At 41.3% G+C, this 16391-nt stretch overlaps 1 protein-coding gene across 1 annotated transcript in view; it reads right to left on the bottom strand.

Annotated features, from left to right (window-relative positions):
* Positions 1–16391, bottom strand: part of shank3a (SH3 and multiple ankyrin repeat domains 3a) — a 973942-nt gene that overhangs the window by 539385 nt on the left and 418166 nt on the right. The window lies entirely within an intron of this gene.

Here is a 16391-nt window from a genome sequence, read left to right as displayed (position 1 = left end):
TCTGCCCAATCTAAATGTTGATTAATGATGCCCAAATTTACAGCTGTATCTTAACTACTTGAATTTTTAATTTTCTTTTTAATGGCCTTTCCTAATAATACTTCTAGAGGCTAGAGGTCTACATAAAACCCCTACTATCACTTTCAACCCTTTTGCCCTTCTCAACTCAATCCCTACAGATTTTACTTCACAGGAACGAGTATTCTTTCTCACAATCACATTAATCTTCTTTCTAATCAGCAGTGTTACCCCATCCCCTTTTTCTTTTTATCCTTCCTTTTGAAAAACTGACACCCCTGGATACTCAACTCCCATTTCTGCTCATCCGGCAGAACCATCTCTGTAATCCCCACTATATCATATTGGCTTTGCCCACAACAAATGTTTTAAAAAATTGTAAGTCACTGCCTCTCTGTTACTGCTCTCACCCTCTTGGTATCCAGACAAAGTGTTTTTTTTGTCAGTACGTCTCCCCTGTCCTGGACCTCAGGCATCTTCAGTTGTATTTTCTCCTTGTTCAGTTTCAGATACATCTTGCAAGTTCTATCAAGCAGTTGCACTGGATTCTGATTATACTCTGCAATGACGTCTTCCATTATGTTTCCACATCCATAATCTAAAAAGATCATTCCCAAGAGAATGTACTCTGAGAAGTTCAGTGACTATCAAATGCTGTTGTGAATATTCTTTCAGTGCAGTGGAAATGCTAAACAGCATTGGCAATCATGTGTATTTCCAGTGTGGTGTCCAGAATAGAATTAAGAAACTGCTGCTATTATCCGCATCACTTGCCAGTGACCATCTGTCACATTTAGGGTAATAAAGACTTCTGTCTTGGCAAGTTGTGCTAAAATTTCTTTAATCATTGGCACGGGTTAGCCCAACGTTTTTAAAGCTTTTTTGAGGTACATTTGATTGGTGTTTAGTATTTGAAACTTTTTTTCCACTGCTACCAAGCAGCTAATCCAGTCTCGATGCATCGTCACTGTCTTGATTTCTCACTTCTTCTGCCTTGTCTTTCAGGCTGAATGTGTGGAGAGCTAGGTTTGTTGATCTCAGGTACTTATTCACTTTAAGACAATATTTACCAGGGGGACATCCAAGACCGGTAAAAATCTTTGTAATTTTCTAGGATCTGTTCAACAGTCAATGGCTTCATAGTCTGCAAAATGCTGCATCCCTTTTGACATGTCTCAGGTTGCTTATTCAAGCTTTAGATTTGCTTCAGCTGAGACGAGTTGGTTTTGCGAAATGTCCACTATCTAGAACTCCAGATCTTTGTTCTTCCTATTAGTTTGGGCTCTACACTTCATTTCTCCTCTCGGTATGAGGATCTTTCCCTTGCATAGACTCAACATTTCTGCTAGGGGGCTTCATTTTTAAGTTACTATGTTGAGTGACTTTGCATCAATCTCTGAAGCTCATGTTGGTACCTGTGAGGCATCAGGCACCAGAGTCTATTTCACTTTCACCCGATGATCTCTTCATTATTCTAATGATCACAAACATTTATTATCTTCAAACCTGAAAATGCGATCTGCTATTTGGTGTAGATTGATCTGTCAGACTCATTGAGTGACATCTCTCCAGTAGCCATGTTAATCGGTGTGCTATGCTTCTTTGGAGCTAATCACATGCAGGCAAAGGCATTCAGCTTCTTGCAATTTGAGCACAGCTCCCTCCATGCTTCCTTTTCATTTGTGCCAAGTACTCTGCAGCATTTCCTAATTATTCTTAAGCCTTGATCTTTCAGCTGTCTTTTCTGCAAAAGGTTTCTTCCTTCCCCCCTGCAACTGTTGTTCCCATTCAACCAGAAAAGCCTATCAGTATAATATAAAGTGACATCTGTTCTCACATTAATACATTCCAGCAGATGATCAAAACTCAGATCTTCTGTCCGTGTCAATAGCCTTCTTGAGACTATATTTTCCCTCTGTCAGCAGACATGCTTGCATGGCAGGATCTCTTGTGTCCAAGACAAGCCTATCACTGCTGAGACACATTTTATATTTACTTATCTCTTACAATTCAACTAGATATATCAGTGTTACACAGGAAAATAGGAATAGGCATAGGCCATTTGGCCCCTCAAGCCCATCTCACCATTCACCAAGAATATGGCTGATCTGTGACCGAACTCCATATAGCTGCCTTTGGCCCATATCCATTAATGCTTTTGTTTAACAAAAACTTTCTCATTTTAAAGTCAAAAATCACATAACACCAGGTTATTGTCCAACAGGTTTATTTGGAAGTACAAGCTTTTTGGAGTGCAGCTCCTTTGTCAGATAGCTAGTGGGCCAGGATCATAGGGCACAGAATTTATAGCAAAAGATCACAGTGTCTTTTAATCTTTTCCTATTAATACTGTGTCTTATGATCCTGGCCCACTAGCTGCCTGACAAAGGAGCAGTGCTCCAAAAGCTTTTACTTCCAAATAAACCTGTTGGACTATAACCTAGTGTTGAGTGATTTTTAACTCAGTCCACCCCAGTGCAACACCAGCACCTCCACATGATTTGAAAATTCACAACTAGTCGAGAATCATTCGCAATTTGTGGAAGACAGCCACAAACCTCCTCCAACATTTTGTGTAGAAATTCATCCTAACATCTCTCCTGACCAGTTTGACACTAATGTTTAGACCACACCCCCTTGATCCAGAATCTCCAAACAGTGGAAATAATGTATTTTCATCCACTCTGTCTTTTCCTGTTAATACCTTGAAGACTTCAATCAGATCACTCCTTAATCTTCTAAATTCTAAAGAAAACAGGCCTAATTTGTGTAGTCTCTTCGCATAACTTATCCCCCAAAGTCCAGGTATCATTCTTGCAAACCTATTCAATTTATATACTAATCTACTAATCAGGAAAGCACGGTGGCTCAGTGGTTAGCACTGATGCCTCACAGTGCCAGGGACTTGGGTTTGATTCCCATCTCGTGCAACTCTCTGTGTGGAGTAATATTTAGAGTTTCTTCTTTGTTTCTCCCTGAATGTCTTCTCATGTCTGCGTGGGCTTCCTCTGGGTGCTTCAGTTTCCTCCCACAATCCAAAGATGTGCAAGTTAGGTGAATTGACTATGCTAAATTGCCCACAATGTTCTGGCATATGTAGGTTCGGTGCATTAGTTAGGGGTAAATACAGAGTAATAGGGTAGGAGAATGTGTCTGGGTGGGTTAGTCTTCGGAGGGTCGGTACAGATTTGTTGGGCCTAATAGCCTGTTTCTACACTGCAGGGATTCTATGATAACTCTAAGTTGTACTTTCTCACATAAACATCAATAATGTACCCCTCCCCCAAGCTTTGATGTTGGACACTTAGCATTCATGCACAAAACTGATATGGGTTAGAAATGTGTCTTCAAAGCTTTCAAAATCAGTGGAGTTTTTTTTCTGCTCCTCAGACGTAGGCTGTAATTCAGCTGGTAACACTCTATCCCTGGTACTGATAGCAAGGTTGTTATTCCTAATTGTTAAGCTTTTAAATTAATTACTTCTATAATTTTACCACTGTGAGTAGAAACATTCCAATTCTGTCTCTCCTTTCATTTCCACACCATCAGGGGGTGGAAAATGCAAATTTCGATTCAAATTATTTTGATTCAGCGAGTAGCTCACAGTTGCAGACTTGGCTGCAGGTTCACTTATAGCTATGAAAATTTACACAATTTCAACAGTACCATCCCTGAGTCCATGCTATGGTTGTCTTAGATATACACACAAAGGCAGATACAGCATAGGTGCAGGTCACATGATTATAGAAAGCCAGCAGTACACTATGTTAGGATGAGGTCGTGGTGAACTGCCTTCTTAAACTACTGCAGTCCACATGGTGTAGGGCAACACACTGTCAAGGAGAGAGTTCCAGAATCTTTGCCCAGAGACATGGAAGGAAAGGTGATATATTTCCAAGTCAGGATGGTGAGTGGCTTGGTGAGGAACTTGCAGGCAGTAGTGTTTCCCTGCATTTGCTCCCCTTGTTCTTCAAGATGGTGGTGGCCATGTCACAATGGAAGGTCCCGTCGAAGGTGTCTTGGTGAATGTCTATAATACATCATGTATATAATACATACTACAGCTCTGTGCATCAGTGATGGAGGGACTGAATCTTTGTACATGTGGTATCAACCAACTGAGCTCCCTTATCTTACATGATATCAAAATTCTTGAATGTTGTTGGATCTGCACTCATCAAGGCAAGTATGGCGTATTGAACATACTCCTGACTAGTGCCTTATAGATGGTGGACTGGCTTCAGGAATCATGAGGTGAACTACTTGCCGCACATTTCCTAACCTCAGACCTGCTCTTTTTACCATAGTATTTATATGGCTAGTTCAGTTTATTTTCTGGTCAATCGTAATTCTCAGGATGTTGACAGTGGTGGTTTCAGTGATGGTAATGCCACTGAATGTCAAGATGGCCAAATTTTCTTTTATTGGAATGATACTTGTGTAATGCAAGAGTGACGGTAGGGCCAATCACGGATAGCGGAGGGAACTTGCACCTGGAGTCGGAGGAGGTAGAAGAGGTCTTTGATGAATACTTTGCTTCAGTATGCACTACTGAAAGGGAGCTTGATGTTTCTGAGGACAGCGTGAAACAGATTGATATGCTCAGACAAGTTGATATTAAGAAGGAGGATGTGTTCAAAGTTTTGAATAATATAAGGATTGATAAACACCCTGGGCCAGGCGGAACATACCCAAGGTTACTCTACAGGAAGTGAGGGAAGAGATTGCTGCACCTTTGGCAATAATCTTTGCATCCTCACTGTCCACTGGAGTAGTGCCAGATGATTGGAGGGTGGCAGATGTTATTCTCTTGTCAAGAAAGGGAATAGGGATAATCTTGGGAATTACAGACCAGTCAGTCTTACGTCAGTGGTGGGCAAAGTATTGGAGAGGATTCTGAGAAACAGGATTTATGATTATTTGGAAAACCATAGCTTGATTAGAGATAGTCGGCATGGCTTTGTGAGGGGCAGGTCATCCCTCACAAACTTGAATGAATTCTTTGAGAATGTAACAAAACGCATCAATGAAGGTAGAGTCATGGATGTAGTGTACATGGATTTTAGCAAGGTTTTGATAAGGTTTCCCAGGGTTGGTTCAGTCAGAAAGTAAGGAGGCATGGGATACAGAGAAATTTGGCTGTCTGGATACAGAATTGGCTGGCCCATACAAGACAAAGTGTGGTGTTAAATGGAAAGTATTTAGCCTGGAGCTTGAAGACCAGTGGTGCTCTGTGGGTATTGGTTCTGGGACCTCTGCTCTTTGTGAGCATTATAAATGGCTTGCATGAGGTAGTGGAAGGGTGGGTTAGTAAGTTTGCCAATGACACGAAAGTTGGTGGAGTTGTGGATAGTGTGGAGGACTGTAGTCGATTGTAACGGGACATTGACAGGATGCAGAAATGGACTGAGAAGTGGCAGATAGAGTTCAACCTAGAAAAGTATGAAGTTATTCACTTTGGAAGATCAAATTTGAATGCAGAATACATAGCTAAAGGAAGGATTCTTGGCAATGTACAGAGACAGGGGAATCTTGAGGTCCATGTTCATAGATCCTCAAAGTTGCCACCCAAGTTGATAGGGTTGTTAAGAAGGTGTATGGTGTGTTGGCTTTCATTCGCAGGGAGATTGAGTTTAAGAGCTGTGAGGTTATGTTGTAGCTCTTTAGAGCACTGGTTAGCCTAAGCTTGGAATATTGTATTCAGTTCTGGTCGCCTCATTATAGGAAAGATTTCGAAGCTTTAGAAAGGGTGCAGAGGAGATTTACCAGGATGCTGCCTGGACTGGAGGGCATGTCTTATGAAGAAAGATTGAGGGAGCTCGGGCTTTTCTGACTGGAGTGAAGAAGGATGAGAGGTGACATGATAGAGGTGTACATGATGTTGAAAGGCATAGATAGACAGAGACTTTTTCCCATGGTGGAAATGTCCATCACAAGGGGGCATAATTCTAAGGTTATTAGAGGAAGGTTTAGGGGAGATGTCAGAGGTTGGTTCTGTACACAGAGAGTGGTTTGATGCACTGCCAGTGGTGGTAGTGGAGTCAGATATATTTGGGACATTTAAGCAAGTCTTGGATAGGCACATGGAAGATAGTACAATGAAGGTTATATAGATTAGTCTGAACTTAGAATAGGATAAAAGACTGGCACATCGAGGGCCGAATGGCCTGTACTGTGCTATGTCCCTTGCTACTTTGGACCCAAGCCTAGATATTGAACAGGTCTTGCTGTGTTAGGTCATGGGCTACTGAAGAGGAATGAATGGTGCTGAACATTGTGTATTCATCAGTGAACATCCCCACACTCTAACTTTATAGTCAACAGAAGGTCATTGATGAAGCAGCTGAAGATGCTTAGGCCCAGGACACTATCCTGAGGAACTTCTGCAGAGACGTCCTGATGCTGAAATGACTGACCTTCAACAACTATAACCATCGTTCATTATGCTGGGTAAGACTCCAACCAGAAAAGCGATTTTCCCTGATTCCAATTGACTCTGGATTTGCTATGGCATTGTCAGGTAGATGCCAGTGGTGCAACCGTACTGAAAGAGCTTTGCTATTGGTGCTGGAAGTTCTGGTGTGGCAAGTCTGGAAAACAAGTCTGCAGTACTATTGCCAGAATGTTGTCAGTGTCTCCAGTCATTTCTTGATACTAATTGGATAAAATTAGTTGATGAGTGGAAGCTGTGATGCAGCGTACCTCTGGAGAAGGCCAAGATGGATCATCCACTCGACACTTTGGCTGAAGGTGGTTGCAAATTCTTCAGTCTTATATTTTGTACTGACATGGTGGGGTCCCCCATCACTGAGGATGGGGAAATCTGTGGAGTCTCTTCCACAAAGGTTGTTGAATTGTCCACCACCATTCACAACTGGATATGACAGGACTGCCGATTGGAGATCTGACCTGTTGGCAGTGGAATTACTTAGCCCTGTCTATCACTTATTATTTATCTTATTTGGCACAGATGTAGTCCTGTTTTGTAGCTTCACCAGACTGACAGCTCATTTTTAGGTCTACCTGGTGCTGCTCCTGGGATGCTGTCCTGCACTCTCCATTAAACTATGCGTATTAGCAGAGAGAAGTTTTTCCGTGATATTTTGGGCAAAAGCCCTTCATCAGGAATGAGCCCTCCTGATGAAGGGCTTTTGTCTGAAACATTGATTTTCCTGCTCCTTGGATGCTGTCTGGCCTGCTGTGCTTTTCCAGCACCATCTAATCTAAATGACTGGGTGGTTGAGTCGGGGATAAGGTTGGGTCTGGTGGGTAGCTCGGATTGGGGACGGTCAGGGCAGAAAGGTGTGTATAAGGTCTTGAGCTGTTAGGTCAGGGGTGGAGGCAGAGGTGAAGTGGGTATGTGCTTGGTGGTTGGTACTGGGTAAAGTCAAGCATTTGCGAGTTGCGTTGGGTAGGGTTCGATCTCAGATTGGGGATTGCTCGGGGTGTTCTTGAGTCAGTGGTGCATTTTAGGTTCAATTTAATAGCTATGCAGGCCTTTAATTCTTTCTTTGGTAACCATTAAGTTTAACCGAGTCAAAGCTGTACAACATTTCTCTGATTTTAGCAGGCTTCACCACCCCCCCCCCCCCCCCCCGCCCCCATTTGAAGTTCCAATTTCCTAGAAAATTCCCACAGAGTCAGCTGTGGTGGCTATTCCACAAGGTCCTGATGCAAAATTCCAGTCTACACTGCTCCAACTACCTGGCCACTGGAATATGCAGGCCATTATCTGTGTAGTGCATTTAGACATTGGGAAGTCATGTAAGTTGTTACATAAATGCAAATCTTTCCTTTCACAATAGCAACTGTAAAGTGTTGGTTCTCAGAAAGGATAACTTTGGAGAGATGTATCCCTGGGAGAGTAACTGTGGAGAATTGGATCCCAGAAAGTCTAACAGGGGAGTACTGGATCCACAGAGATTGCCAATATTTACAAGAGGCAGGTGATGGGGGAATATCAATTATATGTTGTGAGCACATTCTCCAACAAACCAGCTTTGATCTGTATATCTGCACAGGGCCCTTCATTGTTGTCACGGAAACCTGAATTATATTAACTTTTCATTGTGTTCCTCCTCCTCTCAGATTCCTCACAATGTCAGCGATATATTATGTCTGTGTGTAATTAAATAATTTAGCTGTTTAAAAAAAACATTGCATTATTCCAGTAAAACCTTTTCTGTCATTTTTCTCAATGAACATTTGACCCTTATTGAGTGTTTCACTCCTCTGTGCAGCTCTGGCTTCCCGAGCTTAGCTGGAGATAATTCTGCAGCTATTGCTGAGTAAGATAAAACATTCAAGATTTTTTTTCTTGTTCCTTAGACTCGCACCTTGTCTGCTGACAGTGGCTGATCAGGAATTTGGGCTACTCCGTGGTTGCACGATGTTGACAATTTGCCAGAATTTTTTCACTATGAAAGCATATAAAGGAAATCCCAAACATTATCGACAAAAAAAGTGTTACAGGTGCAATAACATGTCAGGACACGAGCTGTTCAGTGGTAATCTTTTGGAGAAATCAGTCTAACATTAATGGTCGGAAAACTTATAGAAAAAAGTATCTGATGGACAGTGTTAATCTCCACTCGTGTTTATCAGCATGGCGTTGTCAAGGGATGTTCACATCTGACAGGTTTGACTGACTATTTTGATGAGATTATTAGCATGCAGATTACGGTAGAGCAGTTGATGTAGTGCACATGAACTTCAGTAAGGCTTCTGAAAGCTGCAAAAGGGGAGACTGGTCAAGAAGGTAAAGGCACTTGAAATTCAGGACAGTCTGGCACAACCAGCCGACAGCAGAAGGCAAAGTGTGATTCCTGAAGGATGTAATTGTGACTGGAAGTCTGTGTCCAGTGGTGTACTGCTGAGTCCTCTCACTGTTTGCCATGTGTATGAATGATCAAGATATGAATGTAAGAAGAATGATTGTTCAGTTCAGAGATGACACAAGAAGTGGCTACGTGGTAAACAGTGAGGGGGAAAGCCTGGGACTATAGGGCGATATAGGGTGGGCTGGTCAGATGGACAAAAGAGTGGCAAATGGAATTTAGTCCTGAAAAGTATGAAGTGATGCAATTTGAGGGAACTTACGAGGCAAGGGTGTGCACAATGATAAAACACTAAGAAATTTAGAGGATCAGAAAGACTTTGGGATGGATGTCCACAGATTCTGTGGATGTCCTGAAGAAAGGCTTATGCCCGAAACGTCGATTCTCCTGCTCCTTGGATGCTGCCTGACCTGCTGCGCTTTTCCAGCACCACATTTTCAGCACAGATCCTTAAAGACAACAGGAGAGGTGGGAAAGGTGGTTAAGAAGGTATGTAGCATACTTGTGTTTATTCGCTGCGGTAATGAATATAACAGCAGGGAGGTTATGATAGAGGTACATGAATCATTAATCAAGCCACAGCTAAGTATCTTGTGCAATTTGCAAAGAGGATCTGATTATCACATTCTGAGAAGAACATGATTGTAATAGAGAGAGATTTACCAAGGTACTGCCTGGTCTGGAGTAGTTCAACTAGACAGTGAAACTTGATAGGCTGGGTTTTTTTAAAAAAGTAGGGTAGGCTTAAGGAGAACCTGACTGAGACATATAAAAGTGTGATGTGGTAGAGTTGAAGAAGCTTTTCCACTTAGTACAGGGCTCAATAACAGGTGCATAGATCCGAAAGTAAGGGGCAAGAGGTTTCGAGGGGATTTGAGGCAAAGTATTTGCATCTAGAGAGATGGTGAAAGAGTGGTAAAGGCAGGAACCATCACAACATATAAGATGTATTTTGATAAACACTTTTGCATCCAAGACTCTGGGAAAATATGCTAAAGGTGCTTAAGATATGGCATGGACATGAATGGCAGAAGGGGCCTGTTGCTGAACTGTAAAACTCTATGACACTCTGGGCAATAAACATTGGTCTAGCAAGTGATGCTCATGTTCCATGAAAGAATTTTTTTAAAAATTTGCTTGTCCAGCATGCTCGACAGTCATGCAAATTAAACATAGCATTGGTAAATACAAAAAGAAACAAACTTAAAGGACAACAGATTCAAAGCAATATTAAACGGATAGATTTAAAATACCTTTACAGTAATAAAATTAATATCCACATTGAGAACAAACAGAAAATGATATATTTTCAAGCAGATTCCAGGTCAGAGAAGAACCATGCAGAAGACAAGACTGAACTTCATGAGGTGATGGTTCTTAAATCAGAGCATTGCGTCAAAATTAAACCCTAAGACAGAAGCTAACTTAAGACATTATTCAATCCGTCTGACTGAGAGCAATGCTATTAATACCCAATATTGCAAAGGCAGTACAAACATCTTTGAAGACAACCTAAAAACTTCTGTTAATATTTTCATTGCAAAATCAAATCACAATGTTGACTGACCAAGATTTAACAGATGGGAATCATGGGCAATTTTACTAACTACCTCTGCAGGTTAATGGAAAACTATGAATATGGAGCTTTCAGACCAGAATTCATAAGGCACTGAATTGATGCTAGAATTCTGGATTAAACTTTGTCAGATTATTACATCCAAAAGAGAATTAATCTTGGAGAAAGATGTTCAAACTGTGCTGGAAGTAGAAACCAAAAGAAAAGTCTTAGATCCTGAGAAAAGAGGAGTAACTCAAGAGGGCAACAGAGCCTATAAACTTTCAGAGGTATTCTAGAGAGAGTCATGGCAAACCTATGCACACCACAAATTAAACACCAAAGCAAAAGCCACTATAAGTGTTGAAGGACAATAAGGACTTAAAGGCTCAGGCAATGTGTAGCGATTTCCAAATCCATCAGTCACTTCCAGAAGATACGCAGAAGTTAGACATAGTCTACAAGTTGTTCACACACAAAGTTCATACAGTAGAAAACCCATGACCATTTGAAAGGATACAAGTATTTGATGAGATACCTCCATTGCAGAAGATACTCAAGGCATTCCTGACTCAACTAGCTCATCCAGGCAAGTCAGAAGAGACAGAACATGCACATGTCAATGGATATCCTCTTGATTTTGAGATTGATATGGGAGTAAGTGTTAGTTTTCTATCAGATCAATTCCCAAGTTTAAAGAAATAGCCCACAGGGATGAGACTGTGTGGCATAGCTGGAATAACTACCAACTGCAGAGGAATGCTACAAGTTATAGTGTAAGAGAGTTAAAAATGTCACATGTTTGATCCAGCATATTGAGGGAAATAAAAATGCAAATTGCAAAGACATAGGCAACAATTTTTCAGTCTTCCTTAGACTCAGGGATGGTACCAGAGAAGTGGAGAATTGTAAGCATTACACTCTTGCTCAAAAAATGGTGCATGGATTAGCAAGTATAGACCAACCAATGTAACTTTGGCGGTTGGGAAAGCTTCTAGAAACAATCATTTGGGACCAAATTAGCAGTCACATGCAGGTTAATTAAGCAGAGCATGTGTTTCCTTAGGCAAAATTGTATTCAAATAACTTGTGTTTTTTTTAAACAGATAACAAAGAGACTTGATCAGTGACGTGCTGTTGATGCGGCCTACACAGGCTTGCAGAAGATGTTTGATACACTGCCACAGAACAAACGTGTGACCAACTTAGAGACGAAGGAATAAAAGGGAAAGTATCAACGAGGATATAAAATTGCTCAGGTGACAAAAAACAGGGAGTAAGGGTTAACAAATGGTTTTTGGTCAGGAGAAAGGTTGATAGTGAAGTTGCCAGGGATCAATCTTGGGACGCTTGCTTTTCTATGCTCGAGGCCATGGTACATGGCAATCTCAAATGCTGCAGATGATACAAGGCATGGAAACATGGCAGCACAGAGGATAGTGTAGAATTTCAGATGAACACAGCGGAGTTGACAGAAAGGTGTCAAACATCGTTCAATACAGTGATGCATTTTGATTGGAAGAACATGGGTAGACAATATAAGGGATGCAACTCCAAAGTGGGTGTCAGAACAGAGAGGCCTTGATTTTTTTTTGTGTTTAAGTCTTTAAGAGGTATAGGGCAGGTTGAGAGAACAATTAATAAAGCATATAGAGTACTAGCTTAACCAGAGCATACAGTAGATGAGCAAAGTGGTTATCTTGAACTTATTGAAGACACTAGTTTGGACTCAGTTGCAGTCCTGCTTCCATGCAAGAACTCAGTTTTGGGAAGGATGTGAAGGACTTGAAGAGAATACAGAACAGTGTTAAGAGAATGGTATCAGAAATGAGGAATTTCACATTTTATTTTTCTTTCAGGCATGAAGGAACACAAGATGCAACAACTCAGAGACACCTATGCCCCTCTGGAACCTTCCTCCCCTCCCCTCCATCCAAACTATTCCATACTCAGCAAAGGTTTTATCCTTCTGCACACCCACCTTAATGAATTTTGGGCATGGCAATGACATTGAACTCTTCTTTCATCATCTTCACCTCTGTACCATTTATTTGTACAAGAGTCCTCTCTCCTCCACCCATCTCCAACACTCCCTCCACCTGGACCCCTCCCTCTGGCCTTTTACCTGCACTCAACCGATCCATCAAGAACTATCAATGTGACACTGGTCTCGTTTTTAAAACTTTCTCCTCTTTTTAAACATGGCCCCGAGTTTTGAATTCCCCACCCGAGGGATAAGACCATTGCTACTCACATTATCCATGCCCCTCATGATTTTATAAACCTCTATAAGGTCACCCCTCAACCTCCTATGCTTCAGTAAAAAAAGTCCCAGCCTATCCAGCCTATTTTTATAACTCAAACCCTCCAGTCCCGACAACAGCCTAGTAAATTATTTTTTGAACATGGAACCTGCTGCCTGAAAGGATCGTAGATGCAGAACCCTCAGATCATTTAATAAGTGTTTAAATATGCACCTGAAGTACATAATCTCCAGGTATGCTGACCAGATTCTGGCAAGTGAAATGGCTATTAGTTCATTTTTACTTAGTACAGGTAGATGGACAGAACAGCCGACAGATGTACTGTAATTCTTTTCGTACATTTTCAAAATATTCTAATAATAATTTCTCTGAAATGTCTTGTGACATTTTATGATTTGCACAAATAATTGTTGGTGTTGTTGAATTCAATGCCAGGTACATCTAGAATAAAATGGGTGAACTTGCAGCACGGGTCAGTACTTGGGATTTTGACATTGTCGCCATTTAGAGACATGGGTAAAGCAGGGACAGGAATGGTTGTTGCAGGTCCTGGGACTTAGATGTTTCAGGAAGAATAGGGAAGATGGCAAAAGAGGTGAGGGTGTGGCACTATTAGTCAAGGACAGTATTATGGCTGCAGAAAGGACGTTTGAGGACTCGTCAACTGAGGTAGTATGGGATGAGATTAGAAACAGGAAAGGAGAGGTCACCTGTTGGGAGTTTTCTATAGGCCTCCAAATTGTTCCAGGGATATGGAGGAAAGGATGGCAAAGATGATTCTCGATAGGAGCGAGAGTGACAGGGTAGTTGTTAAGCGGGACTTCAACTTTCCAAATATTGACCAGGAATACTATAGTTCAAGTACTTTAGATGGGTCAGTTGTTGTCCATTGTGTGCAAGAAGGTTTTCTGACACAGTGTATAGACAGGCCAACAAGGGGCGAGGCCACATGAGATTTGGTACTGGGGAATAAACCGGGACAGGTGTTAGATTTGGAGGTGGTGAGCACTTTGATGATAGTGATCACATTTTAGTTATGTTTACTTTAGAGATAGAAACGAGTCGGTATATACTAGAGGGCAAGAGTTATTGCTGGGGGAAAGGCAACTAGGATACGATTAGACAGGATTTAGAATGCATAGGATGGGAAGGAAACTGCAGGGGATGGGCACAACAGAAATGCGGATCTTATTGAAGGAACAGCTACTATGTGTCCTTGATAAGTGTGTACCTGTCAGACAAGGAGGAATTTGTCCAGTGGTTTACTAAGGAAGTTGAATCTCTTGTCAAGAGAAAGAAGAAGGCTTACATTAGGATGAGATGTGAAGGGTCAGTTCGCATGATTTAGAGTTACAAGGTAGCAAGGAAAAATCTAAAGAGAGAGCTAAGACGAGTGAAGAGGGGACACGAGAAGTTGCTAACAGATAGGATCCGGGAAAACCTTATCACTTTCTATAGGTATATAAAGTAATAAAAGAATGACGAGAGTAAGATTAGAGCTAATCAAGGACAGGAGCGGGAAGTTGTGCATGGAGTCAGGGGAAGCCATAAATTAATTTTTTTTTTGTCAGTATTCACACTAGAAAAAGATAATGTTGCGGAGGAAAATACTGAGAAACAAGCTACTAGATTAGATGGGATTGAGGTTCACAAGGAAGAGGTGTTAGAAATTCTGGAAAGTGGGAAAATAGATAAATCCCCTGAGCCAGATGGGATTTATCCGAGGATTATCAGGGAAGCCAGGGAGGAGATTGCAGCACCTTTGACTTTGATCTTCATATCATAATTGTCTACATGAATAGTGCCAGAAGACTGGAGGATAGCAATCGTTGTCCCCTTGTTCAAGAAGGGGAGTAGAGACAACCCTGGTTAATTATAGACCTGTGAGCTTTACTTCAGTTGTGGGGAAAGTGTTTGAAAAGGTTCTAAGAGATAGGATTTATAATCATCTCAATTGGAATAAGGTGATTTGGGACAGTCAGCACAGTTTTGTGAAGGGTAGGTTGTGCCTCACAAACCTTATTGAGCTCTTTGCGAAGGTGACCAGACAGGTGGAAGAAGGTAAAGCCGTCGATGTGATGTATACGGATTTCAGTGAGGTGTTTGATAAGGCTCCCCATGGTGAGCTACTGCACAAAATACGGAGGCATGAGATTGAGGGTGATTTAGGGGTTTGGATCAGAAATTAGCTGAAAGAAGGCAGAGGGTGGTGGTTGATGGGAAATGTTCATCCTGGAGTTCAGTTATTAGTGGTGAACCACAAGGATCTGGTTTGGATCCACTGCTGTTTGTCAATTTAGAAACGGCAAAAGATATAGGACAGATGTCAGAGGTAGTTTCTTTACTCAGAGAGTAGTAGGATCATGGAACGCACTCCCTGCAACAGTCATAGACTCACCAACTTAATGGGCATTTAAATGGCCATTGGATAGACGTATGGATGAGAATGGAATAGTTTGGTTAGATGGGCTTCAGTTTGGTTTCACAGGGCGGCGCAACATCGAGGGCCAAAGGGCCTGGATTGCGCTGTAATGTTCTATGTTCTATAATTGTGGATAATCAATGAGGCGTTGTGGAATGACTTACTATTCAGTGCAAGAACAATTTTGCCCAAACCTATCTTGTAGATGTACAGGCCTAGTAATCATTTATTTTTAGCGAGGCAAAAGAAGTGAACATTGTTTACAATCCCTAGTTTTTAAAATCTACTAGCGACATCCCGCTCCTGAGGCAGAGCTATTTTCAGTTATTGTCTATTGCACACTTAAAGCATACACCAGATGCTCTTGATTATCAGATATCATGAAGTGATTTACAGTCAGTAAAGTATTTCTGAGCTGTAGTCAGTGCTGTAATGTAACAGCAGCTAATTTGTGCACATCAAACTCCCTGTGTGATAACAATCAAGCAATCTGCTTCTCAAAGGTCTATTAATGATAAATGTTGGCTTGATAAAGGGATGATTTTCTTCAACTTCCTCAAAAATAGATTCTTTTATGTTTGTCTGTGAGATGGACGAACTTAGTTTATCATTTATCCAAAAGACAATACTTGCTACAGTGCAGTATTCCCTCAGCAGTGCCCTGGGATGTTAACCCTGACTTTTGTGCTCAAGTCCTGGATTGGAACCTGAACCCACAATCCTCTGATTGAAAAGCAAGAGTACTATCAATGGAGTGAACCATGTTAACACCTATGGAAAATATTAGGTTGTGGCAGTTAATATCTTTCTACCTCGTTTCACACAGAGAATATCAAACTGTGATATTCCATTATAGAATGTCAAGTTGCAATCTTCAAAACTGTCAAACAGTCACACTCAAGTCCTGTTATTCCTCTCTGTATTGTATCACACAGAAAACAGTGAACTGTAGTATTACCTACGACACTCTACTATAGAGAATGGTAAACTGTAATAATTACTTTTCTAAATTGTATTCCATGTAGAATAATGAACAGTAGCGAATGTGACTGAACTACCATTCATAAAATCATCAAATCCCCACAGCGTGGAAGCAGGCCATTCAGCTTGTCAACTGTCCAAAGAGCATCCCACCTTCCACCCTATCCCTATAACCCTGCATTTCCCACAGCCAATCCACCTGGCCTGCATACCTTTGGACATTCTGCATGGAAACTTTCATGCTGTGAGAACATTAACACTCCTGCAACATTTAACACAGATCTAAGAAGTGGTTAACTGAATAGTTGATTATA

This window comes from Chiloscyllium punctatum, chromosome 44 (assembly GCF_047496795.1).
Source record: "Chiloscyllium punctatum isolate Juve2018m chromosome 44, sChiPun1.3, whole genome shotgun sequence".
NCBI lineage: Eukaryota > Metazoa > Chordata > Chondrichthyes > Orectolobiformes > Hemiscylliidae > Chiloscyllium > Chiloscyllium punctatum.
This window is presented reverse-complemented; position numbering and strand designations above follow the sequence as displayed.